Source organism: Triturus cristatus, chromosome 2_2 (genome assembly GCF_964204655.1).
Source record: "Triturus cristatus chromosome 2_2, aTriCri1.1, whole genome shotgun sequence".
NCBI classification, from domain to species: Eukaryota; Metazoa; Chordata; class Amphibia; order Caudata; family Salamandridae; genus Triturus; species Triturus cristatus.
The window spans coordinates 118,294,835-118,321,762 of record NC_140582.1 but is presented as its reverse complement, the minus strand read 5'-3'; the positions used below and the strand labels follow the sequence as shown (position 1 = coordinate 118,321,762).

The 26,928-nt window shown below is 39.7% G+C and overlaps 1 protein-coding gene across 2 annotated transcripts in view; it reads left to right on the top strand.

Moving 5' to 3' along the window:
• Window positions 1-653: 653 nt before the first annotated feature.
• PCGF3 (polycomb group ring finger 3) overlaps window positions 654-26,928 on the top strand; it is a 326,964-nt gene continuing 300,689 nt past the window's right edge. The window contains exon 1 of one of the 2 annotated variants that reach the window (XM_085641122.1): window positions 654-974. The gene's annotated coding sequence lies outside the window, so the exon portion shown is untranslated. The remainder of the gene's footprint in view (window positions 975-26,928) is intronic. The other variant, XM_085641123.1, reaches the window with a different exon arrangement.

The following is a 26,928-nucleotide window of genomic DNA, read 5'->3' as shown; positions in this document are numbered from 1 at the left end:
GTGAGAGTTAGCCTAATTTGGAGCCGAAATTTCACCCACAATGCAGTGAAACCAGAAACACGTCTTGGTTAGAGAGCACACTTTTGATCAGTTTGTTTCACAATTCTGACATAAGCAGTCTCATCATCAACTTTGTTTGCCCATACAGACTTTGGCCTCTCGGCTGCCTATTGCCTGCTTCATCATCAGTTAGGCTAAAGTTTTGGTTAAATGTTAATTGAGCTAAGAGTTGGGAGAGCTAAGACTTAGGGTAAAGGTAGTGGCTAGGCTTAGGGTTGATGGAGATGTACAGAAGAGGTAGTGGTGTTGATGCAACTGCTAATTAGATTGGTATACTTACCTGATATTTGTCATTTTATTCCCATCAGTACTGAGGGTGCTGTTCTGTCACATGTCTATACATTTCTACCAAGAAGAACGACGGGGTACAGTGGCACACGTTTCTATTCATCCAGCGCAGAGACAACCCCGCACACCTATTTTTTACACACCATGCTCGTTCGTCTTTATAATATGCCGAATGCTTCTGTTATTCTCTCACGTGCTTCTTGTGTTTGCTTGGAGCAAGGTTCGCCCTCCCGTATCACTCTAATCAGGATCCCTCTTGCTCTGGTCTCCCCCTTCTCACTTGCTCCCTCGCGTATTCTGCGCATGCGCATGCCGGGCCTTGGTGCTTCGGCTGCTCTCGGCCATTTCCGCCTCTTTGTTAGAAACTCCAGACGGAATTTGTGGCTCTCCGCCTCTCCCCGCCGCCTCCTCCTCCTCGCGGGGGGGATCCCCGGAGCACGCGGACCCCGGGCCCCCCAGCAGCGAGCGGGCGGGGGGCGCACCCCCCACCTTCAGGCACACAGAGGCGGCCGATAGCCGGCAGCGGCGGTAGAGCCCCCTCCTCTGCAGCCAACAGCACCGGGGCCCCCGGACACCCCGGTGGCTGAGCGCCTCTATCACCGGCCCCGGGGTCCCTGCAGACCTAGGTGAGTGATCGTCAACGAAACGGTCTGTGCAGGAGCACCACGCTGGTCCCTGCAGCCTCCTCTCTCTCTCTCCCCTGCCAGCCCCTTCCCATCCTTGCACCATGCATCCTCCCCCCAGACTCAAAACACTCTGCCCTCTGTCTTTCAAGCTGAGGCTTCCTGTGCCCCTTTACATCTGGTGATAATCTGGTCACCCTCCTGAGCACCCACAGTACCCCTTTAGTAATCTCCTGCTACCCCTACTGGTGCTCCTGTTTCTGCCCCTCGCCCACTGCCCCTGTTTAATGTGCTCACATTATTCCCCTGTTTTAAGAGCAACCATTTGGGGAGGGTGGGCGGTAATCCCCACCCCCGATACACACAACCCCTTCCTTCCAGTGCACCCACACTTGCAGCCATAAACAACCCCCTTTCTCCGGCTTCCTCTGCTAGAACGGGGTTCCTTTGCTTTGCCTAGTGCAGAAGACAAGATTCCCATGTGTGCTCTTCGTGTGTGTGTCCTCATTTCCCCCCAGCCTTTCCTCCCCCTCCCCCCTCTGGATCGCTTGTGCATTTCCTTGTGCTCTCTTACTGGTAAGTTGTTTTATGGGGCTATGTTGCAGATGTTTGCTTTTCTGGGTAAGGGTTGGCTGGGAGCCCGAGCTAATCGACCTCCTGAGGTAGACTTACTAGCTCTGCCCGTCCTGTCATTTTAAATGCTGTCTTTACTGTACAAGATCAGCGAGACTTCTGTAGATGGTCTGTATGCGGGGTGGTGTGTGGGGGGTTGCCTTCTCAACTTCCGAAATCGTCATACAGCAGTTAGTGAGGTTGAGCAATGGTGGGGTTGTCTTCTGCTTTTCCCGTGCCTAGCTCGTGGGTGAGTTTGGCAGGGCTGTTGTCTTCACGGCTCACTTCGTGCACTGCCTCTTTCCATGTGGCTCTTTAAACTTTCTTTGGCTGCGTTTCGATTTTTTTTTACAGCCCACGCTGTGGTGTGAGCCGGTCAGTGTGGATGAGGCGGGAGATCTGCTCTCGCCCCTGTGATCGCCTGAAGGTGCACCCCGTGGGTCTTTTCAGGCTTTGAACGACAGCTTTAATGGACTCAATGAAACAATCCCCTGTGGTTTTGATGGGACCAAGCCTTAATTCCAGAGTATTGCTTTTTGGTAGTCTCTGTGCAGGTGTAATGCAGGGGGACTCGTATGAAGTAACACTACGAATTAAGTTGCATAGATCCGCATTTTCACTTTAATCAGCTGAACTGTTTGCTTTTCCCTGATATGATCGGGTGAAAAACACGGTGATTGTTGTTTTCTGGGTCCCAGGAATAATTTTGTCTCCTCATTCTCAGCAAAAAAGGTTTAGGAATGCTTTTGGATGTTGTAGGTCTATGATAAGTCCCCTTTGTGGGTTAGGATTCTGAGATGATGTTCTCTTTTCAAGTCAACTCGAATAGCAGTTGCCTGTACTTGTGGTGAATGGTGACGCCAACTGATAAATGCTGGGCAGTTCGTTTCCAACTGTAGAGTAGATGTTCTACTCTTGAGGGCTCTCGCTTGCTTGCATAGCACTAGTAAGTTGTAATGGATCGGATTTTTTGCAGATGGTACCTGATCATGGGGGTTCTGTCAAGTTGGGTTGTGCAGTAGTTTTGTCTCCAGTGCACTATGTTAAGATCTAACACACTTTAGATTTTGCAGTGACTTTGGAATGAGATTGTCATGCCAGCATGAAAGTGGTAGTTCCAATATCACTTTCCTTTGCACTCTTGCCCCTGAGCTCAGTTGCATCCACACCTAGTAACTGTGATTGTCAGGGTGATGGAGTGTTAAGTTCATATTGGCGTTGAGCAGTTTTGAAGTCTTGCGCTGTGTACTAGCAGGCAGCGCCTTCCTGTCCCTAGCTTACCAGTATTCTGCTGCTTCTCATCTTCAGTGCACTGTTTAGGTCCAGAAAGCACGGGGTTTAACAATATCGCACTTCCGGGCAAGAGATCCAATTAAGTACTTGAAAAACTCAAGTGTAGGAAATTAAATTTCTTTCTTTCTGTAATGACAAAACTAGTCCAACAAAGGCATGGAGTTTCTCCAGAAACTTTGATCCCAGTGGCATTGTTGGGGTTCATTGATTGTGTCGCCAAGTATAAATACTACTGTAAAATGGAGGTGGCAGAGTTCTGCCGCTGTGCTGCTTGGGCTACCAAAGGAAAGCGGTGCCATGACATTGAAAACTTTTAGAAACTCTGAGCCCAGTTGTTTAAGCAGAGGTTTGCATATTTTGTAATCTGTCGCAAATCTCTTTTATCTCGCTGTGACTATCGTCTTTATAAATGCCAAATGTGAGAGTACAGAACTACTAGCTACCTTCTATTATTAAGCATTGGATGGAAAACGGACAGTTACATTTCGTTGGGTAACAGGTATTATCCAATTAACACTGTTATTGTTTTGTGTCGTTATGATCGATCCCCGACCTATTATCCCAGCATGCACAGAACTGATAGCAAGATTCTGCACAAAAAATGGTAGACTCATTCCTCATGTCTTTCAATCTAACAACGAAATGTATTTGAAGCGATCTGAAGGAGAAAGTGATTAAGTTAATTTTTTTTTTTTTCTTAAGTGGTGACAAAGAATCAAGTTGAATCTGAAGAGATCTTTAAAATGACAGTGTGAATGGGTGCCACTTGGGAGGTTGTTTGGATAGGTGTAGTTTGGTTTCCTGCTCCAGGAGCTCTTGTATGAGAAACAAGATGTACAATCTTTTAACATCTTCTGGCATCGATGATGTATCTAAGTGCAAACAGACTTGTTAAATCTATCTTCACCTTGGTGCACTCAAGCTAGCATGGAGCCTGCAAGTGGTTCATTTGGTATCCATTATACCTAATGAACTCACATGAAAAATGTCCCTTTGTCCTCTTTTTGAGCACTTTGCTTTAAACACAAGGGTGTTCATGGTACCTGAAATTACCTGTTTTTGTAAGAATTAAAACAAAAAATTTGCCTACGGATAGGGCCGGCTTGTGGTAGTGTTCAGAGTTAGGCAACATTTAATGTTAAATGTTAAGCTTAGATTTGGCAGCTATAAGTCTTAGGGTAAGGGTAGTGGCTAAGTTTTAGGGTTGATGAAGATGTACACAGTAGTTGGTGGTATTGATGCGCCTGCTAATTGGGATATATATATATATTTCACAAGATACAAATCCACGGGAAAGAAAGGATCCACACGAGCCCAGTTGATCAGTACAGCAGTTTATTTTTCAGTTTGGCAGAGAAGGACGACGCGTTTCGACCACGTCCGTGGTCTTGGTTATATAATAGTTTTTGTTACACTATTACGAATAGTACTTAGAACGCTGTTCTGTCACTGGGCCCCACAGTTTTACCATGAAAATGTTTTTTTCTTTTATACAGGTTCTAAATTGAGCAAAATACAATGCAAACATATCTCTTTCTTTGGTGTGTGTAAACTGGTTTGTCGTATGATGTAGTACCATTCGCTCTTGGAATGGCACTAATATGCTGGTAGCATGCATGCTTTTTCCATGTATGATGGCTTCCCCAGGGTCGTAACCTGAGCAGACGTATTTTGCGTTAGGGTGTGTAATTGTATTTTGAACACTTGTCCGCATGAAAGGTGAAAAGTCCTTTCATTGTGGCTTTACGCTACTGAACAGGCAGGTATAACACATTAACATACATTGCAGGCTACAGACAAGATGCTAAGGTCTTTCTTTAAACTTTTACGCTCAGAGCAAATGATTGTGCGATCTGCAGTATACATGTCACGTTAAAGGCCTGCATTTAAGTGAGTTCTCTAGTTACTTGACTGCAGGTCCAGTAGATGCCATTTCTAATATTCCTGTCAGATTGGTGTTTGCCTCAATAGATGCAATTGGCATAGCTAACATATTACACTTTGCTTCACCAAGTTATCCTCTATCGTGATTGGATCATCAATTCTTTTGCAAGTGTCCAGTATTTATGGGCAGACGATTTAAAAATGTTCTGTGCTACCCAAATACCTCTACCTATTGAGAATCATGTGTAAAGTTCATAATTATCTGCCCTCTACAGGCAAAACATACCTACATACACATTTAAGACAGGGTAGAACAATTGTTTATTTAACTGTTGCTTTACCATGGTCAGTCATTAGAGTTGATATTAAAGGAGGGTTTACCTCCCTGAGCAATGCATTTTAATTTTGACAGCAGTCTTTCACTAAGTGGAGACTACAAACTGACATGTTTCCTGGCTGTCATGTAACTTTTGGTCAACCCAATGATACTAATTTAATCAATTTCAGAAGTACCATTGCTTCAGTAAACCCCTCTAGAAGTTGAATCTCTTTGGCTTTTTAATAGAAACATTTTTTTTAGTAGTATTTTTCCCATTTAAAACTATTGTAGAAGTTTTTTTTTTATGCTGAACGTACTCACTTAACCCCAACCTAAGAAAGTTGAGTATATCTTCAGCCAGCACTTTAAACCAATGAGCTTTCTAATCTTAATGAAATGAAGCGGTTAGGTTTTCAGTGTCAAAAAATTAGCTCTTGCTGACCAATTCCACTCTAAGGAACTTGACCGCTAATTCTGCTTTAGCTCGTAAATTTACATGTTCTCTGCCACTCGTTAGTTGTGGTCTTTTCGCATCATGGCTGCCAAAAGGCCCAAGCTATCCTCTTAGTAGATATTTAGTTAAATGCCACAGTCATTTTGCTTTTATAGCTGCTAATGCACCTTACTATGAACTGGAAATGAAGTAGTTGACTTTTAATAAACCTTGCCCTTGGGTCGGATCTGGGAATGATGGTGCTAACCCGCCTTTTGACTTACCTCTACACGTGTGTATGGCCCTCATTGACATTAAGCTACCCACCCAAAATTCTGTGTTGACTTCACAGTATTTGCCTCAAATGCCAGATTCAGATTGTGTGTGAAATCTGTTGTTGAAAACAGTGGCAAGCCCTGCGATGTTGACGTTTAGTTTGTAGGATTTGGGTCTTTAGCAAAATTGTCTGTCTCCCTATATTATGTAATATCTGACGTCATCCGCAGTGGATTGCGGTCGCGTGAGTTATAGTTGCCTGAACTAACTATAACGGGGGAATTTCATTGGTTTTTTTTCGAGGGAAATGTCCAGCTAACTATAACATTTGTGAAACCTATGGTTTTTTAAGTGAATTTGCAAGGTTTTTTAAATGCTAATTCCTAACTATAACGTGTGTGAAACCTATGGTTTTTTCAGTGAATTTCAAAGATTTTTTAAATGCTAATTTATTTATCTTTTTTTTTTTTTATGGCATTTACAGCTTGCGCGCAACATGCGCGCACCTTTCTGATTTTTTTTTCTCACCCTTCGGGGTCCTTCAGGGACCCCCTGACAAAGGCTAGGGGGTCAGGAACTTTCCACCCTGCCCCCTTTTCACGTTCTCCACCTTTTGTTTTTCACTGCCTCAGACTGAGAGAGACAAAACGGCGGCCGACACTTCCTGATTTCGACCGATTCGAATGTTTACTGACATCTAACAACCAATCAGAATTTCGCTCGCGCACGTAACGGTGCGCGCACGGTGCGCGCATATAGATATTGATATGCTTTTAAATGCTATTTTCTCAGAAAATACTGAACAGATTTACACCAGACCTGCAAAAGGCACTTCCCTGACCTGAGGACTACCTCTCTGCCAAATTTCAAGTAATTCTGTTCAGCCGTTCGGGCTGTACCTTCGACTAAACGTCCTATGGAAAAATGCATTGGGAAAACGCGTTTTGGGACCCCCCTTTTTTCTCAGCCTCCGCTTGACGAATCACCCCGAGACTTTCAGGGTAGGAGCTCAGTGGAGCGCCCCATTAGTTTTGAAAATTTTGCGAGGATTCGCCAACTGGCGCCAAAGTTATTCAAAATAGAATTTTCAGATTTCCTATGGAAACACGGTCCTAACTATCGCCAGTAGATAATATAAATATATATGTATGTATGTATGTATGTGTATATATATAAATATTATGACATATTGAAGATGTGAGAAATAAATATCTTGTCATTCCAACAAAGAGGAGTTCGTGCTGTATCTTTTCATCGCCCGTGGGGAAGTTGGAAATCAGCGATTCAGTTATATATATATATATATATATATATATATATATATATATATATCGCGCTCGGTGGGGAGTGACCAACAGGTGAGTCGCACTCGAACAAAAGGAAGGCTTTCCCCAAACAACCTTTATTTTTGAATCAACCAGCAACCCTTGCCAGCAAATCATCAGCATGAGACTGCAGTCCTGACGCGATTCGAGAGGTTCTCTTTTTCAAAGGATGGTGCAGTCAGAAAGCGCGTCATTGGCTCACCTTCAAATTTCAAACGACATTGCATGCCCCATATATATATATATATACATACACAAACCAACGGTAACCTATTTGAGACGCACTCGAGCTGAGATGAAAGGTTACCAGCCTTTAATGAAAGGTATGGACACAGTTCAACATGCCAAACAATTTAAAACAGCCTTATGTAGCCTGACACGTTTCGAGAGTTTTCTCTTCTTCAGAGGCGAGATAAGGTGCGTGCTTCGCCGAACGCTGACATCCCCTTAATTAATGCATGATGACACGCCCCCATTGGGGCTGCTCCAATGAGACAGTGTGCAAGCATTCTGGGAGTTGCAGTGTTCGTAATCCCTCCATTTGAATATGCGCACTCATATATATATATATATATATATATATATATATATATATATATATATATATATATATATATATACAGCAATTCAACCTCCGCAGTGGTGCAGACGCAGCAGCCGCGGCGAACAGAGGAAAACGGACCCCGATTAATGGCAGGTAGATTTTTATTCTGCTCCTTCTCTCAGTGACGCGTTTCGAGCACAGCCGTGCCCTTGTTCACACACGAGAGAGATATATATATATATATATATATATATATTCACTGAAAAAACCATAGGTTTCACACACGTTATAGTTAGGAATTAGCATTTAAAAAACCATAGAAATTCAGTGAAAAAACCATAGGTTTCACACATGTTATAGTTAGCTGGACATTTTACTCGTAAAAAACCAATGAAATTGCCCCGTTATAGTTAGTTCAGCTAACTATAACTCGCGCGCCCGCAATGCACTGCTGATGACGTCACATATTACATCACTCATGACATGGTCAGTGACATCACTCATGACATCACTGATGACATCTCAAATGACATCACTGATGACATCATCCAGTGAATGTGTGTTTTTCTGAAAATTACATATGTTTTATATATGTATATCTCAAGGTCGATGGAAGAATAAATGGGTATATAAGTGTCTAAATGGATGATTTGTTTTTGAAAAATTGATTGTGTAACTGACTGATTAAGTGTATCTCTCACTTTGTGTATAAGTGGCTGCATGGGTTGGTGAGTAGCTACATGGGTGTCTATATAGGTTATTAGTTGTTTTTTTGAGTATCAGTCTGAGTGTCTGTATGGTTCGGTGGGGGGTATTACGTAGTGCATAGGTGCATGAATGAGTGACTCACTGTTTGTATGTGTTGAAGACAGCATGTGTGCAGGACTGTATGGGTGGATGAGTGTGTGTATGGGTGTGTTAGTGAGTGAATGACTGTCTCAATAGTGTCTTCAGGAGTAACTACATATGTTTTAAACTAGTATATGTGACTATTGGTGTATATATGTGAGTATATCTGAGAGGGAGAGATTGAAAGAGTTCCTGTATGAATAAGTATGTGTTTCTATAAGTGATTGTTTAAAAGACTAAGTATGTGTAAGTTTCCGTAGAAGTAAGTGTGGTGGTGTGTGTATAACTGTATATGCAGGTGAATGTATGTTTGATTCTTTATTAGCATGAGTGACTATGTGTGTGAGTAACTCTATGGATGAGTGGCATTATGTAACAGGATGTATAGGTGTATGAGTACATATGATGAGTGAGTACATGTATGAGTGACTGTATAGGACTGTTGGTGAATGAGTGGATGTGTATGTGGATCTTAGAATTACTGAAGAGGTTGTTGTAACTGGTATTGGTATGTCCATTGTTTTGAAAATTTTAGTCTCTATTTTTGAATGTGTGTATCAAAGCTTATATTAAGGTGAGAAGAGGTCTGCCACTCTATCACAAGGATGATGTCATCAGTGATGTCATCAGTGATGTCATTTGAGATGTCATCAGTGATGTCATGAGTGATGTCACTGACCATGTCATGAGTGATGTAATATGTGACGTCATCAGCAGTGCATTGCGGGCGCGCGAGTTATAGTTAGCTGAACTAACTATAACGGGGCAATTTCATTGGTTTTTTACGAGTAAAATGTCCAGCTAACTATAACATGTGTGAAACCTATGGTTTTTTCACTGAATTTCTATGGTTTTTTAAATGCTAATTCCTAACTATAACGTGTGTGAAACCTATGGTTTTTTCAGTGAATTTCTAAGGTTTTTTAAATGCTAATTCCTAACTATAACGTGTGTGAAACCCATGGTTTTTTCAGTGAATTTGCAAGGTTTTTTAAATGCTAATTCCTAACTATAACGTGTGTGAAACCCATGGTTTTTTCAGTGAATTTGCAAGGTTTTTTAAATGCTAATTTTTTTTTTTATTCTTCATTTTTTTCAAACATATTTTTAATTTAATTTTCTTTCCTTTTATAAAGACTATGCTTAAATTTTTAAAATCCTTAAATATTTTTTTTTTAATATATTTTTTAAAATAAACATGTAAAATTTATTTCCAGATTTTTTTTTTTTTTTTTTTTTTAGTACGCGTACCGTAAGCTCACGGTAAGCGTACGGTTTACGCAACGTCCGTAATCTATCTACGCTGCTTGCGTATAGTTACGCAATTTGCGTAGCCGCGCGTACTGCGCGTGGGACGCGTGCGCGCTTACGCCACACGCGCACGTTACGCGGAAGTGCCGGGAGTGACTGTTATGCGCATGCGCGCAAGCGCGTGTCTTTTTTACGCGCACGCGTACTTTTTGCCGTAAGCGTCCCGTAAGCGTACCGTAAGCGTACGGTAGGTCATGTGATCATGAAACACAACTTTTGATTGGTTGAAACTACTTTCAGTTCTAGAACTCTCCTACACCACACCCATTCCCCTCATTTCTGCTTGTGATCCCTTGGGAGAAGGAGCTGGTTTGTCTTTGGGATACGATGGCAGAACAGCAGAGCTCTTCTGAGAGTGAGGCTAGCACTAGCAGCACTGTCTTGAGGCAGAGATCGAGGAAACAAAAGCCCTCTTATGTATGGGATTATTTTACTTTTCCTGAAGGCCAGCAAAAGGTAAATGCACCCTTAGTGACTTGTAAGCTGTGTAAGCGTGTACTTTCTAGAGGTAATCCTAACAGGAAGTATTCCTTTGGGAATCACACCATGAAGAGACACCTCCAGGATGTACACAGAAGGACACATGGTCATCTTTTTGGAGGTAACTCTTCAGAAAGACAAGCCAGTACATCCACAGCAGCTCAGCCTGAACCATCATCTGCAGGGCTGACTCCTTCTTCTGCAGGTCAGGTGAGCCCTTCATCTGTGGGGGGAGAATCTCCTTTTGCTGGCCCTCTGGAAATCAACCCTCGATTTCGGAAGGTTGATATTCGATGCACATTTTGTCAAGATCTAATTTGCTATAGGGAGACCAGTGTTTCCCTAGTGAACAACAAAATAGATCAACACATTTGTCGCTTTGAATAATTTTCCCATGCTTCCTTTCCTCTGTCCCTGCATGAACACAACGGTTCTTTTAAGAGCCAACCTTATCTTTCATCTTTTTTTTTACATATGTTTTTTAAAACCTTTTTTTTTTTTTTTTTACCGTACGCGTACGGTGCGCGTACCTTTTTTTTATTTTTTTAAAAAAACACTAAAAATCAATTATCACATTACAAGGTCCTTGAGAGACTACAATTATTATTATTGACTTACCATACTCACTGAAAAAATATTTATTCATTTGTTTTTTTTAAAAATAGTTTTAAAAATGTTTGTAGTTTTCGAAAATTTTCTATATCTATCTGGAAAAAAAGAAAAAAGTATTAATATTTTTAAAACATTTTATAATACAGTATACATATTTACATTTTTTTCCAAAAAATATTTTTGCCTTATTTTTGCTGTTTTCAGAATATATTGCATTTCACTATAAATTGTGAAAGCAATTGCATTCATCATTTTACAGCGGGCAAAAAAAAATAACAATCTCAAAGATTGTATTAAAAAAGCCCAGAATCTCTTCTCACTTAAACTTATCATTACAGAAATGCATATTATTCTAAAAAAATATCATCTAAAAACAATACTTATTTCTTTAAAATACCGTCTGATATGTTTGTTTCAGAAGTATAATCACAATATTATATCTCAAATAACTCCAAAATACATCTGATTTCATTTCCTTTAGGCCAAATAGTATTTTTTTTGGAATAAATTTCCAAGGGAAATCCATTAAAATTCTAAAGTTTAATCTGTCCAGATCTCACCGATTCTCTGTAACATTTTGGTTCACGAAAATTTTTTGAATAATTTATTTAGTCCACAATAGAATTGCTTACTTTTCCACATGGCCAAATAGTAATTTTTTAAATCATTTTTGAAAAAATTTCCAATGGCAGTCCAATAGCAGTCCAAAATTTAAAATGTGCAGAAGTTACCGATTATCTCTAAATTATTGGTTTTTCAAAATTGCATTAAAAATTAAAAAAGTCCACATTACAATTGGTTATCTTTCCTTTAGGCCAAATGATAATTTTAAAAATATTTTTTCTACAAAATTGCAATGGTAATCCAGTAAAATGGTAAAATTATTTTGTCCAGATCTTGCCAAGTCTCTCTAAAATTTAGGTTTCAGGAAGATTAGATAGGAATTTGCTAAATCAAAAGGCAAACGTTGTTTGAAAATCAATTGGGAATCATTACACAGTGTCCAGCCTTTTTCACATTTTAGATAAACTGTGTAATGTCCAGAAGTAACAGTAGGTCCATCATGGAAAATTATTGCAACAGTTACAAAAGTTTTTCCTGAAATTGATAGTTGCTGTCCTGTAAACTTCTTTATTAAAGTATCCAATTTTGAACCATCAGCTCTACATCGTTGCATCATTAAAATTACATACTGTCCGTATTCCCTTAAAATTAATGTTGAAAACATGTCAGAATTACACTCACCACATTTCATGCTATGATTAGCATCTTTAACTAATTTTGCAAAAGTGACTGTTTTACTCTCTGGCAATGTCAAATAAATAAACCTTTCATTATCAACAATAGAGCCACATATATTATAACAATTATCACAACTATGTTCCCATTTATAAGAGAGACCAAAAAAAATGTCAATGGGAACTCCTTCTTCTTCCACTACCTGAAGAAAATACATCAAAAATTCGTGTGCATCTTGCTGTTCATTTTGAGAAAACTGTGTTCGTCCTGAACATACATCTAAAAGTTTTCTAATATCAGTAGCACTTTCTATTTGAGTTTTATCTTTACTCAGCTTTTGAAAAAGGAGACTCCGCTCTGAACAGAATCTTTTTCCCTGATTTACTATTATCTGCTCTTGCAAACTTTCCAGATAAAATGCAACATTCAGCACTACATTAGCGTAGCAGTTGACACCAGAGCTATTTTCAAAATGACATCCTACAACCTGTTCTTCATTGTCCTTTTTCTTTTTGCTTGCAATTACATCACTCCTCTTTTTTTTCCTCTTCTCTATATCTTCATTACAGATATTCTCATTTCTCCTTTTACGAGAAACTACACGTTTCTCCAACACAGGATACTGACCTAAATGAGGAGCATAGCTTCTTCTTAATCTATTATACTCCTTTACACAGTTTGTATCAGCACTAACTTTTGAGTCATCAAAGTCTATCATGAATAAACCTGATAATGTTTTGACTCGTGACAAAGCTACATATGCCATACCTTCTTTGAACACAGTTGAACCAATGTTCACAAATGCACAATCTACAGTCAATCCTTGAGACTTGTGGATAGTTACAGCATATGCTAGAGAAAACGGAAACTGCTTCCTACGTACATATAAGTCTTTCACAAGCATAAAACGAACTGTACAACGACAAATATCTTTAACTTCATCTATCTGATCAAATTTTATCTGTAAACATTCAATTCCTTCTTTTTTCTGATAATTAATAAAACCCACAACTCTTCCCATCGCTCCATTCACTAAGCCTTTCTCAACATCCAAATTTCTCCTTAAAAATACTCTACAGTTTATGCAAACATATAGATTTTTTCTAATCCTGCTGTTTTGGAGATGTTCTTCTCTAGTGAGTCCAATTTATTTTTCAGTTTGCCTGTTACTGTGACAGTAATTCTTCCATCCTCAATTTTGTCCACTGCTTCCAATTTCCTGATCTCTTCCTTTTCCAATTTCAAAAGCTCCTCATTAAATATTGAGCATTCACGTAGAGTTGGCATTAAGCAGATGACACTTTTGTTTTCTGCAATATTCTTGTATATTTTCTCTGCAACTATTTCTTCCTTTGGAAATAAATTATGTAGCAGCCAACTCTGTAATGCTTTTTTCCCAACTTCTGTGAGTAGTCCAATTCTGATATCTTTCAGAATACTTCCATATTCTTCATCGTTTGCTTGCCTCATATTAGTTGTAAGTTCCTTGTACTCAAAGAAGGACCAAATATTTGTATTTCCACTGCTTCCCAATGACTTCTTCGTGTCTTCATGTGTCACAGTATTAAACACTGGTTGTCCTTTAACTGGAGTAAGTTGCAAAAGATCCCCAAAAACTATGACGTGTTTTCCACCAAATAACACGTCATAGTCTGTCTTCAAAATTTGCTGCATTCTTAAATGCACAAAGGCAAGCATTAAGTTTGATACCATGCTCACCTCATCAATAATGAGAACTTGCATCTTCTTCAATACTCTTGAAACTTCCAAGGATGCTTCTCCAGTTAGCTTGTTGAATTGTATTTTGTTCTCATGCTCCACTGGTAACATTAGCAAACGATGTAAGGTGATTCCTTTTATGTTATATGCTGCTAACCCAGTTGGAGCAGTAACCACACAAGACAAAGTAGAATCCGTTTTTTGCTTTAGGTAGCTTCTGATGACTTTAATTAGGAAACTTTTTCCAGTGCCAGCTTGTCCGCTTACATACATCCTGATTGGATGAAATGATGTGCATGAGCACTCTTTTTTTTCATGTAGAAATCCGTGATCAATTTTGTTTTTGATCTCTTCATAAATGTGTTGCTGCTCTTGATTCAGTTGTCTTTCCAAATTTTGTAAGTCTATAAATTCTTCTTGAGCTTGATTCATAGCCGTTTCCACTTCATTCATGGCTATTGATGCTTCATTTTCAACGATTGGTTGTCCTAGGGGATCTTGACTGAGTGTTCCAGAACTTTGGCTGTCCTGAGAACTGTCTCTAGCTATTTCTGCTGCAATTGTAGTTTCCTGTTCAATTTCTTCATTTAACATTTGCAGATAAGTTGAGAATGTACTGCATTGTATGCTGTCTTTGCAAGCATTAAAAGAATCTTCATAGCTCTGGAATTCTCCCAGTAGTTCATCCTCTGTACGCCATGGTTTAAACAACTGTAAAAGAGCCAAGTAGTAAAATTCTTTCTTGTCGGTAGTGTCGCAACTCAGCTTCCGGTGATTTATCAAACTTCCTTTGGTTTGCTTCACCAAACATCCTTCTTCACCAACAACTTTATATTTTCCACTGTTGATGTCTTCTGCAGCTTTCCGTGAATAAATGTAGTTCTGCAACACTTCATAGAGACACATGTTCTCCAGATGATGACTTCTCTTGGGATAATATGTGTCCAACATGTTTGTTTTCAATATATCTGTACTTTCTGGGTCATTCTCAGCCAAATATTCAATTTCTCCAACAGATTTCAGTACCCGATTTCTCATTGCTGCAAGGCCTAAACTTGCCCAAATTATTCTTCTTGACTTCGAGTAGAGACTTGCAGAAGATAACCTATCTGAACATTCGTAGGATCCAATTTCTCGATGCGATAACATCTTCAGACTGAAACTGTACAGCTTCTTACTGACAGTCTTCTCGTGAGAAATCTCTTCCCACATTTCCTTCAATTCTGTTTTTTCTGATTTCGTAATGTAAGACGTTACATATCGTGCAACAGCAATGGAATTGTCAGCTACATACTGAATATCCATGTTAGCGTTCCACATGGATAAAATGACTGGGTTGTAGTCATTTATATATTTTGACTCTTCTTTTCTTCTTAGGTTGTAGGTATTCTTAGGTGATTTTCTTGTGATAGTATGTCTCACAGCTGACATAAAACTGTTGACTCTTCCATTTGAAAGAACAGGTCTAGGAAATCCAAATCGACATTTAGTGTAGTATTTTTCTTTGCTCTTGTATTTCCGTCGACAGTATTTTCCACACCGATGACTTTGGAAACGTAGAACTTGCTCCTTTAACTTGTTCTCTTCTGTGCTTTTTGGTATACCACATGTTGCATATTCTTCAATGTAAGATAACACTGCTTCATCAGTATCTGTTCCAAACTTTGGGGCATCCTTGATCCACAGCAGCATATGAATATGAGGAGCACCTCTTGCCTGGTACTCTTTTCTCCAAAAGAAATCCACTACTTCTCCAAGGGGTGGATTTTTTTTATTGCAGATGAAGGACATCATAGCCTCAAATCTATGATTGAAATATCTGCAAACATTAACCGGATCCAATGAGCACAGTTCTCCTGCTGTCTTGTATTCGATGTTTTTAATGTTTGAATTTGCCTCTCGTAGAAAATCCAGTAAATCATCCCAAGCGTACTCGGCACAGCTTAGGGTAAGGAACCATGTTGGTGTTCCTAAATTGCGTAACATGCATTTTAGTTCACCATGGCGTCGGTACCAATATTCATTTGTCCCACGCTGACAAGCCATCAGATTGATCAGTTGTGTTTCCAAATGATCATCTCGGTGCTGCACTTTCTCCATAAAATCCTTAGCAGACACATTTTGTAAATGTACTCCACTTTTTAAAATGTGATTTACTGCATAAGACAGTGCAGACAAGTCGCTTTCAAATAAAAGATGGAACAAATAAGGAATACTTTGTCGAAATCTGGGATCTTCAGCATATAGTCTTGTAGTCCGATACTCTGAAGCTGGAATCTGTTCTGGACGTTCATCGTATCGTCCTCCTTTTCCTTTAGGAAACAGCTGGGGAAAACATCGAGCTTCCAAGCTCTCCTCCCATACACTCACGGGATTTCCTTTTGCTTTCTTCATCTGAAAGAGATCAATATTGTCTCCCATAACTTCTTTCGAATGGAGAGGATGTATGCTAAAATGTTCATAAATTTCTTCTTCCTTTGACTTGTCCACTTTTTCAATTTGTCCAGTTGGTGTTTCTGTGTGTTCTTGAAAATCTTCTTCTTCTTCTTCTTCTTCTATATAAATTGATTCATACCATTTGTTATTTTTTTTCAAATACAAATTTGCTCTTTGTACTTTCCGCACATCTACCAGCTCCTGCCAAATCTTCTTATTCTTTGTAGGTACACCATTAACCAGAATAATTAATGGTTCAGTTTCCAAAGTATCCGCATCAATAGTTTCCATATTTTTTTTCAAATCCAAGGGCAAATACACCACTCTACCTTTTAAACCTCTCAGTAAATCTGAAGGAGGTAATTTACCAGTTTTGGGCTCCATACGTACTATGGTCTGGAACGGATGAACACATTGAATGAGTATAGACTCATATGTATTTAATTCAGAAAGTTCAGCAGGAATAGCATCCAATTCTAAATTATTATGTACAGCTCTGGTCGGCATTCTATTTTCCTCTAACTTGTTGTAACAGTATTTACAAATACGCTGATCTTCACCCAATTCAAAACAATTTTCAAGAAATATATATGTGGCAAAATCCATCCACTTATAATTATCTTCATTTTCACTCTTTCTGTAGAGATCAACATTCCTAGTTTGTTTTCTATAATGAGTTCTGCGGCAACAAATACAAGTAACATTTGGTCTTTCATTAGAGACTATTGCAAATTTTGTTATGTGATCATTAAATGTGTTACTTACAGAGGGTTCTACATTCTCTTCCACTTCTGCCTCATTTACTGTGTCCTTCTCTGCACTGTTTTGTTCAGGACCAAAGTAACAAAACTGAATTTCATCAACAACCTTCTCTACATCTGATACCGTTCCTCGGAACAGAGCCCTATTCAATTCATTTAACTTTATTGCTGGACTTTTGGCAAAATACAACCGTCTCACAAACTTTCTCATTTCAGTATGATGAACAGCCAGCATCCTAAAATGATGGAAAACACTATTGCACACTTTTCTAGATAGACAAGCAAGAGAATGACCCTGCAAACCAGTATTCTCTCTCACTCTGCATGGATCCAGACTTTGAAGCACCTTAATCTTTTGTTTTACACTTTTTTTACTATATTCTCTTAGAAACTCTCGAAATCTGTCAATAGATTCCTGACGCACAGTGCAAATACTACTACAATTCCAAGTGTACACTGGGGCTTTAGGACGTCTCCCCATTGCCTCATCTGCCATCACTTGTACCTCATCTCTTGGAACCATTATCTCCTTCTCCATTATGCAACCATTTTTTACTTCGTATGAACGACCTCTGGTGTCAACTGCATGCAGCAAACTATTACTTTGAAAATAGCTCTCTTCATTAAAAAAAGGTTCACTACTTGAACTATGCATCCACTTTCCTAAAAACACTTTACAAAAGTTTGTTCTGTTCACTACTCTTTTGCTTTTGCTTTGTGATTTCAGTACATTAACCATTTTATCTAATGTACGCATCCTATTCAAAATTAATATGAATAGTTTCCTTTTTAATTCTAATGCTTTTGCTGCAATGGCTTCAATTTCTTTTTTTCTCTTGTAATATTTTGCCTTTTGCTTATATTTCTTTACATCCTTTATCAAATTGGACATAACTCTTCTCTGAAACATTTTTCTACGTATCTCTTTAAACGCTGTTTTTCTGTTTATGTTAAACTTTTCAATTGCAGAAGGTATATTTGCATTAACTAAATTCTCAATTTTTTGCTGTTCTCTGTTTTGTTACATTTTTCCGAGGACAGACATTTTGTACATTTTTCTTTGTTTTGAATATTTTGTTAAGAAATTGTTTTTTCTGCTTACCAGAAGATTTTTTCTTTTTCCCAACATGAGCATCTTCTACTAACTTTGGTCCTCCAGTTGTCTTCAAATATAGTTTTTTTTTTTTAGCGTTTTTTGAACTCGAGATTTTGTAGGCATCTTAAATTTTGTTCACTGTTCTTCAGCAATACCTGAAAAAAACTAAAAAAAAAATCCTTTATTGTATTTAAATATATTACTACATTTGTTTTCACAATAGTCACAAAACAAAATTTCTTTGCCAATTTGAATGCACACAAACTGCTCTTTTTTTTGGGCAAGTGAAAATCTCTTTTACAAACTGTCACATTATGAAACCACTTTTCAGATTTTTTAAAAAGCTCATGTCCACAGTGCTACACTCCAGCAAGGGCAACCAGCCTTAGTGAAGCTCAATGTATTTGCATTACAGACTGAAACCTGAAAACCCCACTCGCTTGTAAATACTTTGCATGACTATACACGGCAAGCACATGGGTGTGTGCTAAGACTCTGCTTCTTCCCCCAAAAATTCGCTCCCCCTTTCCATCTAATGCAACTGTGAAATCACCAGAGCAAGACGCAATAAATCTCTGCCTATAATTCCTCTATGCACACAGAGTCATGTTTTCACATTAGTCCCAAAACGAAATTTCTTGGCCATTTTGAAAGCACACTTACTGCTCTTTTTTTTTTGGGCCGAGTGAAAATCACTTTTACAGACTGACACATTATGAAACCTTTTTTAAAAATTTATTTAATTGCACATGTCCAAGCTGTTTTTTTTTCAGACCACCACCATGTGTATTCTCTGTGTCTGCCTACACTCCAGCAAGGGCAACCAGCCTTAGTGATGCTGAATGTATTTGCATTACAGACTTAAACCTGAAAACCTCACTGGCTTCTAAATACTGTGCATGACTATACATGGCAAGCACATGGGTGTGTGCTAAGCCTCTGCTTCTTCCCCAAAAAATTCGCTCCCCCTTTCCATCTAATGCAACTGTGAAATCACCAGAGCAAGACGCAATAAATCTCTGCCTATAATTCCTCTATGCACACAGAGTCATGTTTTCACATTAGTCCCAAAACGAAATTTCTTTGCCATTTTGAAAGCACACTTACTGCTCTTTTTTTTTCGGGCCGAGTGAAAATCACTTTTACAGACTGACACATTATGAAACCTTTTTTAAAAATGTATTTAATTGCACATGTCCAAGCTGTTTTTTTTTCAGACCACCACCATGTGTATTCTCTGTGTCTGCCTACACTCCAGCAAGGGCAACCAGCCTTAGTGATGCTGAATGTATTTGCATTACAGACTTAAACCTGAAAACCCCACTGGCTTCTAAATACTGTGCATGACTATACACGGCAAGCACATGGGTGTGTGCTAAGCCTCTGCTTCTTCCCCCAAAAATTCGCTCCCCCTTTCCATCTAATGCAACTGTGAAATCACCAGAGCAAGACGCAATAAATCTCTGCCTATAATTCCTCTATGCACACAGAGTCATGTTTTCACATTAGTCCCAAAACGAAATTTCTTTGCCAATTTGAAAGCACACTTACTGCTCTTTTTTTTTCGGGCCAAGTGAAAATCTCTTTTTACAATTTGAAATCACTTTTACAGACTGACACATTATGAAATCACTTTTTTTTCTTTTATTTAAATGCACATGTCCAAGCTGTTTTTTCAGACCACCACCATGTGCATTCTCTGTGACTGCCTACACTCCACCAAGGGCAACCAGCCTTAGTGATGCTGAATGTATTTGCATTACAGACTTAAACCTGAAAACCCCACTGGCTTCTAAATACTGTGCATGACTATACATGGCAAGCACATGGGTGTGTGCTAAGCCTCTGCTTCTTCCCCCAAAAATTCGCTCCCCCTTTCCATCTAATGCAACTGTGAAATCACCAGAGCAAGACGCAATAAATCTCTGCCTATAATTCCTCTATGCACACAGAGTCATGTTTTCACATTAGTCCTAAAACGAAATTTCTTTGCAAATTTGAAAGCACACTTACTGCTCTTTTTTTTTCGGGCCAAGTGAAAATCTCTTTTTACAATTTGAAATCACTTTTACAGACTGACACATTATGAAACCACTATTTTTGATTTATTTAATTGCACGTGTCCAAGCTGTTTTTTTTTCAGACCACCACCATGTGCATTCTCTGTGACTGCCTACACTCCACCAAGGGCAACCAGCCTTAGTGATGCTGAATGTATTTGCATTACAGACTTAAACCTGAAAACCCCACTGGCTTCTAAATACTGTGCATGACTATACATGGCAAGCACATGGGTGTGTGCTAAGCCTCTGCTTCTTCCCCCAAAAATTCGCTCCCCCTTTCCATCTAATGCAACTGTGAAATCACCAGAGCAAGACGCAATAAATCTCTGCCTATAATTCTTCTATGCACACAGAGTCATGTTTTCACATTAGTCCCAAAACGAAATTTCTTTGCCAATTTGAAAGCACACTTACTGCTCTTTTTTTTTCGGGCCAAATGAAAATCTCTTTTTACAATTTGAAATCACTTTTACAGACTGACACATTATGAAACCACTATTTTTGATTTATTTAATTGCACGTGTCCAAGCTGTTTTTTTTTCAGACCAACACCATGTGTATTCTCTGTGTCTGCCTACACTCCAGCAAGGGCAACCAGCCTTAGTGATGCTGAATGTATTTGCATTACAGACTTAAACCTGAAAACCCCACTGGCTTCTAAATACTGTGCATGACTATACACGGCAAGCACATGGGTGTGTGCTAAGCCTCTGCTTCTTCCCCAAAAAATTCGCTCCCCCTTTCCATCTAATGCAACTGTGAAATCACCAGAGCAAGACGCAATAAATCTCTGCCTATAATTCTTCTATGCACACAGAGTCATGTTTTCACATTAGTCCCAAAACGAAATTTCTTTGCCAATTTGAAAGCACACTTACTGCTCTTTTTTTTTCGGGGCAAGTGTAAATCACTTTTACACACTGACACATTATGAAACCACCATGTGTAACTACAACAAAAACAATTCCCATTTCTATTATTCATTTCTTAAGTTACCACATACATACCCTCTCAAACTGTAAACTCACCTTTAAAATTAGTTAGTTGTGAAAGAAATGTGACATTCAAACAGCAGATTATCAGAGCCAGGATCTCTGTTGTGTTCACCTCTCTCCTCTCAGCAGAACCAGATAATGGCAAACTTTCCCTCTATTTTTCCACACATATACATGTAAGTTTCAAATCTCAGTGCTTCCCCCTTTTTTTCACATGTAATCACACATTTCTATTGGTTGAAAACGAACCCTTTTCCAAAAGTACCCTTCCCCCAACTTGACTTCTGCCTAGTACCCTTCCCCCAACTTGACTTCTGCCTGCTACCATAGCAACAGCTCATGGAACACTGCTGTGTGCAGTTAGGTCAGAAGTTCGACACACAATGTTTCAATTCCACAGAGCAAGAGTGCATGACTTTTCAAACCTAACAGCAAATCCATAGTACTGTTCTTTGGTTACACATTTTTTTGTACCAATACAAAACATGCTTCTATTAATTTTCACATACAGCCTAGTTTTTATTCTAGAATGGTATGAAACAGCCAATCAGTTCTTTTTGTTTTAAAAAAATATGTATGCCTCCATTTCCAAACTGTCTTTCTTTTCATATTGCCATTCTACTGAAAGACACCTCCTGAGTGCATCCAGTTCTCCTTTGAAGATGTTCACAGTGTGGATTGTAGGGCACAGCTATGTCTTCTGGAGTGAAAAGTATGCAGAGAAAACAGATATGGTGAGAGACCTTGCTTTGCCAAATGTAGACATTAAATGGATTGGTCAGAGAGGGTTAAAGTGGCACCAATTGATGCCATTGGTGAAATCCTTCATTCAAATCCAACACCCTGACCTCATAATAGTGCACTGTGGTGGCAATGACCTAGGCACTTTGACTGGGGTAGGTCTGGAAATGCTTATGAAGGACACCTTTGCACAACTGTTTTCACTTTTCCCTAAAACTGCCTTTGTGTTTTCCAACATATGCCAAAGGCAAAAATGGAACTGGTCCAATCATTTCTGTCCACAGATTGACAAAGCAAGAAAGCACGTCAACAAATCTGTTTCTGCTTTCCTCCGTGACTATGGTATGGGTGCCATTTACCACAACAACTTGCGTTATGACATGCAAGACATTTATAGAGGAGATGGTGTGCACTTCAATGATGAAGGGAACAGAGTCTTCCTCTTGAACCTTAGACTCTGCATCAGTACTTACTTGTAGGTACCACTAAAAAAATGACTTCATAAACACAACAGCTCTTTTTAGAGCTCCCTAATTTCTAAACTCTTAAATCTGCTTTTCATTTATCTATTTTAATTTTTTTACCGTACGCTTACCGTAAGCTTACCGTACGCGTACCCCGTGATTTTTTTTAAAATCAATAAATGTTTTTTTTGTACTTTTCTGTCCTTCTTTGACCCCCTTACAAATGTTAGGGGGTCTGTAACTCTCCTCATTGCCCCCTTTCCTTGTTTTCACTCTTTTTTTTCAGAGTGAAATACACAAAATGGCGGCCGCCGCTTCCTGGTTTCGGCCGATTCGAATGTTTACCAAGATCTAACAGCCAATCAGAATCGCGCTCGCGCACGCCGCCGTACGCTTACCGTAAGCGTACGGTAAGCGTACCGTAAGCGGGCTCAGATATATATATTGATTTAAAGGCTATTTTCTCAGAATCTACTGAACAGATTTACACCAAACCTACAAAAGGCACTTCCTTGACCTAGGGACTACCTCTCTGCCAAATTTTGAGTAATTCTGTTCAGCCGTTCGGGCTGTAGCTCGTTCTAAAGGTCCTATGGAAAAATGCATGGGGAAAACGCGTTTTGGGACCCCCCTTTTATCTCAGCCCCCGCTTGACGGATCCACCCGAGACTTTCAGGGTAGGAGCGGAGCGTAGCGCCCCACCTATTTTGAGAAATTCGCGAGGATTCGTCGACCGGCGCCAAAGTTATTCAAAATAGAATGTTGAGGTTTTCCTATGGAAACGTGGTCCTAACTATAACTACCTACTGGCGACCGCCAGTAGGTAATATATATATATATATATATATATATAATATTCACTGAAAAAACCATAGGTTTCACACGTTATAGTTAGCTGGACATTTTACTGATAAAAAACCAATGAAATTCCCCCATTATAGTTAGTGCAGGCAACTATAACTCACGCGACCGCAATCCTCTGCTGATGCTAATACTGTATTTAGACACTTATTTGCCCATGTCTTCTTCCATTAAATTTTAGCTATACATATATTACAAATATTTTTTTTTCATAAAGACACATATGTCATCAGCAGAGGATTGCGGTCGCGTGAGTTATAGTTGCCTGCACTAACTATAACGGGGGAATTTCATTGGTTTTTTTATCAGTAAAATGTCCAGCTAACTATAACATGTGTGAAACCTATGGTTTTTTCAGTGAATTTGCAAGGTTTTTTAAATGCTAATTCCTAACTATAACGTGTGTGAAACCTATGGTTTTTTCAGTGAATTTGTACGGTTTTTTAAATGCTAAGTTACTTTACGCCATTCGTGGCGTGCGCGCCCACTTAACGCAGTTCGTTCCGTGCGCGGTGCGCTTCGCGCACCGCGATGCCCACTTTACGCAGTTAGTGCCGTGCACGCACGGTGGGCACGCGGTGCGCTACGCGCACCGTGTGCCCACGTTACGCTGGATGGGCCATGTACGCACGATGCGCTTCGCGCACCGTGCGCACATGGAGGATGTATTATGCGCTTCGTTCAGAAAGGTAATTCTTTTATTAATTGCGAAAAACAAATATGCCATGCACAAATGGTGCCCTTAGGGCACCATTTGCATACGGGGTGAGGAAAGTGTGGATAATTTTTTTTTTTAATAATTTTTACCGTACGCGTACGGTAAGCGTAATCGGCGATTATTAAAAAAAAAATGATTTTTTTGCCTTGGGGGTTCTTTGGGGACACCTTCATCAAGGCTAGGTGGTTAGGAGCTGTCTAAACAGCCCCTTTACATGTTTTTTGCCTTTTGTTTTTCCTCCCCCCCCCCCTCAGAGTGCGAGAGAGAAAATGGCGGCCGCCGCTTCCTGGTTTTGACCGATTCGAATGTTTACTAAGATCTAACAGCCAATCAGGCTCGCGCACGTCACCGTACGCGTACGGTAAGCTTACGGTAAGCGCACCGTAAGCTGCCACAGATATATATATTGATTAAAATGCTATTTTCCCAGGATGTACTGAACAGATTTACACCAAACCTACAAAAGGCACTTCCTTGACCTGTAGACTACCTCTCTGCCAAATTTCAAGTAACTCTGTTCAGCCGTTCGGGCTGTAGCTGTGTCTAAAGGTCCTATGGAAAAATGCATGGGAAAAACGCGTTTTGGGACCCCCCTTTTTTCTCAGCCCCCGCTTGACGAATCCCCCCCGAGACTTTCAGGGTAGGAGCGGAGCGTAGCGCCCCACCTATTTTGAAAATTTCGCGAGGATTCGTCGACCGGCGCCAAAGTTATTCCAAATAGAATGTTGCGGTTTTCCTATGGAAACAGGGTCCTAACTATAACTATCTACTGGCGACCGCCAGTAGATAAAATATATATATATATATATATATATATTATCATTTCTTTTTGTTTGTTTTTTGTTGGATTGGGCTCCAACCTGAGGGATATTGCTCTCTCTCACCTCTTGCTAATGGCTGTTTAGGGTATCACTCCATCCTCTGAAAAGTGTTTCCCTTGGAATTAGCGAGAGCCCGTCCTACATCTGGAAAGTGCACTGAATCATCGCACTGTCACATTTGGCTCTTAATCACTTATTTACATTCCATACAGAAGCAATCCTTGTTTGCTACTCCCTCACCTCCCCCAGCACGGGCTAAGTCGATAGGTGTGCCTTTGTCATGCAAAACCGTATTTGTGCATTCAACACATGCAGACAACATTTTTGAATGCCTAAGCATGTGTTCGTACTTTAAAGTCAGACCCATTGGCTTTGCCAGTGCTTGCTTTTTTTTTTCTGCCTTAGCCTGGGCATTAGCAGAGCGGTACGTCGTTACATGTAGAGCAACTGCACTGTAAGGGGCGAACACGGATCCATAAGACTGTGTAAATTCATTTGGACTAAAGACTGACTGCTGGGTGTTGGTGAGCACTGTAAATAGTCTTATGATTAGTGTAAACATCCCCATAATCGTACACACTGCTGTTCTATTCTGTGCGTTAGCTATAGGAAGCACATAGTTACCTTAACCACCCCCCGCCCCCACACGTTGAAGTGAAATTATGATTAACTTTTCTTATAAAACCTTTATGTATGCTTAAACTAAGATTCACTTAAAACTAAGTTTAAGCACGGTTATGGCTATGAATGAAAACTGAAAAAACACATCCGCAAGTTATGGATGCAGAACGCTGTAAACAGCCATGAAACCATAACTCACCACAGCCAGGCGCAGGCCTGACATTACAGTTAATGTAAATAATCTTATTGATGAGATTACCTAAGGCTATGAAAGAGGTGTTTATAAATACCATTTTATTTAGTGGCCCAAGTATATGGTGTTATTTAATTACGTTCTGCTTTCAGTTGTAGTTTTCTCCCGATTTTGAGCAGTGAGTTTCCATAACAGGAGTGCAACAGGTCTCATCCCAAAAGATATTTAGGACTTGAAAGAAGCACCAGAAATGGTCCCATTGGGAGGTGGATTTTTGGTCATTCTTCCTTCATGCACATTTGTGAATCCTAATTCACACTCGAATGACTTTTGTGACCTAGTGATTGGTGTGTTAAGCTCGAGGCCCCATTATTACCAAGCAGGTTAAGTGCTGCATTTGTTTTGTGTTTGTTGTGTGCTTACGTATTGCCATAGGCACAGGCATGAGGTAGAAAGAAGTTAAATGGGGTGGCAGTCATGGAGTGCTTATAGGATAGTCAGCTGTTTCAAATTTTAGTCTTATTATCCTAAATAAACAGCATTTACTTTGAAAGGACAAGAAGCAGCGCAGACCCATTGGTTTCAGACGTTTCATTTGCAGGCCTAGTCCCAAAATTCTGGCCTTTAATACCGTTTATGAAGTTTTCTACTGTAGTCGCGATCCAGACTGCTATGCAGATAGAGTTGGACAGAAAAATTTGCACAGAATAGGTATCGCAACCTGTGCCTATATTGTGCAATACTGGGGTTTGTAACCGCCGGTCTTCTCCAGTCACCCTTGGCACAAATCCTCCAGGCATATCGCATGCATCCTTTTTGTACACCCTGGAAAAGCGGGGGTGACCTGCTGTATGGTCTGTTTTCTTTCAGAGGTGCTCAAAGAGGAATTTGGTGCAAATTGAACTCCCAGCAAATACTGCACCATGCACTATTGGTATTTAGGGGGTGTGCAGTTTGTGCCGGGTAGACAACGCAAGTAGCAGCTGTTGGTAATGTCCTGTTGGTCTGTACATTGTACGTTTTTGGAGGCAGTTGTGGATATTGGATTCAAATCTTCTGAGCATTGTTGCTCAGTCTTGTAGAGCATGTTTTGTTTAAGGATAAGTGAGTGATATGCCCACAACTGTAGTTGTTTTGCCAGCCTGATGTTTTGCAAAATAAAATAATTAGTCAAAAAAGCATACATCTGTACATACATAGAGACTTTTTGTCACCCCTCTCCTTCTGGTAGTCTGTTCTTGTGTTAATCACATTTTCCTTGCGACCCCTGCAAGTTACTGCTTGGTTAGCG